Raw genomic sequence first — 3234 nt, forward strand, 5'->3', positions numbered from 1 at the left:
CAGTTTCTATGTCTGGGGGTGGGTATTAAGGATTAAATGCAGGGTCTTTGCACTAAGCTAAATCCCCAGCCCTGTTAATTTTTTTAAATTTTAAGGCAGGGTCTAGCTATGTAGTTCAAACTGGCCTTTAACTCACTATGTAGCCAAGAGTGACCTTGAACTCACAGTGATCCTACATCTGCCTCCTGAGTACTAGGGTTATAGGCATGTGCCACTACAGCGGGCTGTTTTCAATTGATAAGCTGTTTGCTTTGTTTTGTTTCAGGCAGTTTGAGGACTCTGAGACAGCATGTAACAGGACACTATGGTTACTTACTACCTCACTTACTCCTCATAATTTTACACTGAAAAATAAATATCACTCTCCCTCTTTAACAAGTCAAGCTGAGACACAGAGAAGTTGGATCCAGCCACAAAGTTATCCAGCCCATGACAGAGAGGACTTTAATGGGGCACAAAGTTGACCATACCTTCCTTATTGCTGTCTAACCTGCTCCCTGTAGTGTTTCTTCCAATTCTGAAACCACAGAATTCTGGGTGAGATTGGAAGTAATAAACTATACCACCTTATCTCCATCTCTGTTTAAAAAATGAATTCACCTGGCTCTCCTATTATCTATGATAACAGCAGCTTAATATTTCTATTTGAGAACCGGCCAGATAGCTCAGCAGACTAAAGCACCTGCTTAGGCAGAGTTCAGCATGCCGGGTTCAATCCCTGGTGTGCCATGCCAGCCCCAACCCCAGAGTACAATGAGACAACCATTGAGATGATGTGGTGGCACGCGCCTGTAATCCCAGTGCTTGGGAGGCTGAAAACAGGAGGATCACAAATCCAATCTACATAGTGAGACCCTGTAGACATTGTAGACCCTGTCGTAAATCTAAATACATTATGTGTGTGTGTGTGCGCACACACACACATATGTATATATTTCCCTATTTGATAAAAGTACCCAAAGAGCATAGCTGAGCCAAGCAAGGTGACACAGTGCTGGACAGCAGAGCATGGGGCCAGGACCTCCTCACTCTCAGAGCATTGCCCTTCCAGCAACCAAGAAGCATGAGGGCCTCTTTAGCCTGTATTTTCCACAAGATGTTTGGGGGCAAAGGAACTTCTAAATTCAGAGCTAGCCAGAAAGCTCAGTGGTCTAAAGCACCTGCTTAGTGAGCAGGTTCGATCCTCAGGGTGCTGTGTCAGCCCTGTCCCGGGGGCTCACAGTTGTTATGGTTTGTGTGAAACAGGGATTGAGATTGGGCATGGTGCATGCTCCTGCAATGCCAGTGCTTCAGAGGCTGAAAACAGGAGAATCACTACGAGCCTGATCTGTGTAGTGAGACCCTGTACTAAATACATAAAATAAGTAAATTCTGATCATTTTCTTCTGAATTAATCACTTTCTCACCCATTTAATGTTAATAATTTTTTTTAAATATTCTCAGTTCACATTTACAAAGTTTCTTGCTCATCCAAAAGACTTTAGTGTTGGAAAACTTAGGTGCTAGAGCCAAGTAGACTAACGGTGAAATCCTTCCTCAACCACTTACTAATGCTAGTTAGCTGACCTTAGTGGCTCTCGCTTTCCCACTCTGTAAAATGGAAATGATAAACGTTACCCATCTCAGGGGGCGAGTGAGTGACATTAGTGAGTTAACCCATATATAGCACTGAGGTAGGAACCTGGCCCCTGGGCAGCGCTCAGTGGCACCCAGCTATTGCTTTCCTGGAGACAGACAGGCTCTGCTTATCTATCACCTTAGTAGTAAGTGCAGGGATTAGCAAGTTCCGCTCTCTGCCAAGTAGCTGAATGCTTCTTCTCGCCCCTACAGTATCTGACACACTCCATATACAGGCCTTAGCACCAATTCTGCTATAAAAGCCCATGAGAAAAATGGATACTTTCTTACAATAAATTGAGTGAGCCAGTGAGATAGCTCAGCGGTTGTTATGGTTTGTGTCTAGTTGTCCCTCAAAAGCCTCACGTAAATTATGGGGCAGACACCGCTGGAGGAGCAACAGAGGCTTGAGGGGCAGGGCTGAGGGGGGGGGGGCCAGAGAGGAGCGAGCCATTAAACTGGGTAGCCTGTGCTTTCTGAGAGATGTGGAAAGGATCATCCTGGATGGCGGTGCCCCAACCTCTCCTCCAGTGTCTCGAAACCTCCAGTAACTGTAAGCTAAATAAACGTTTCCTTGCCTCATTTTGAGTGTCAGGTGTTTGTACCTGCAATGAAAGAAGAGTAACTAAGACAGCGGTCTAAAGCGCCTGGTTAGGCAAGCTTAGGCAAGCGCAGTGACTGACTGCGGCTCCATCCAAGGCACCACATGCTGCACCAGCCCCGCCCCCAGAGTGGGCTGAGCCTGCCACACACACACACACACACACACACACACACACACGAATTAATTGAGTCCCAAAAGAGTGTTACTGCCTCCCAATACCTGGAAAATTTGCTCTTGTTAAGATAAAGTCAACTGGGCTGGTGAGATGGCTCAGTGGTCTAAAGCACCTACTTAAAACGAGCTTAGCAAAGCACAGGGACCGCGGTTCAATCCCCCAGCACCACATGCCAGCCAGCCCCGCCCCCTGGTGGGCTGAGCTGGACACACACACACACACACACACACACACAAATAAATAAATAAATAAATTTTTAAAAAAAGATAAAGTCAACTGCAGACCCAATCTGAGGCTGTCTGGAATTAGCAAGGTGATGGAGATCCACCCATTCGAGGAGGGCCACTTGAGCAAAGGAAGCAGAGGCGTGGGAATAAGAAGAGCACAGGAAGCATAAGGGGCGGAAGGGGCAGGAGGGGTAGGAGGGTCAGAAGAGGCGGGAGGGTGTGAGGGTGGCGAAAGTGGACCAACCATGCACGCAGACCGACTCCCACGGTAGATGTGATCAGGGCCAAGCTAATAAAAAAGTACTAATAAGTACACATAACAAGTAAACATGTGCTAACAAAAAAAAAGAAGAAAAAGAACTACTAGAATAAAAGCATTTTGCTAGATTTTCACTCATATGGTTTGCACGGTCTTATCAGTCACACTGGGATGCCAAGTGTTTTTCCTCAAGCAGTTCCACACATCAAGACACTTGCATTACCCTACATTGTGCACTCCAAGCTAGGACTGCACCACACGTTGCGATAGTAGCAAAAGTAGATTATTAAGCTTCAACTTCAATGGAACAGATTTTATCAATATGCAACACACTAAAAGGGTGACTAACAAA

Source organism: Octodon degus, unplaced genomic scaffold (assembly GCF_000260255.1).
Source record: "Octodon degus isolate 3935 unplaced genomic scaffold, OctDeg1.0 scaffold00016, whole genome shotgun sequence".
Lineage (NCBI taxonomy): Eukaryota > Metazoa > Chordata > Mammalia > Rodentia > Octodontidae > Octodon > Octodon degus.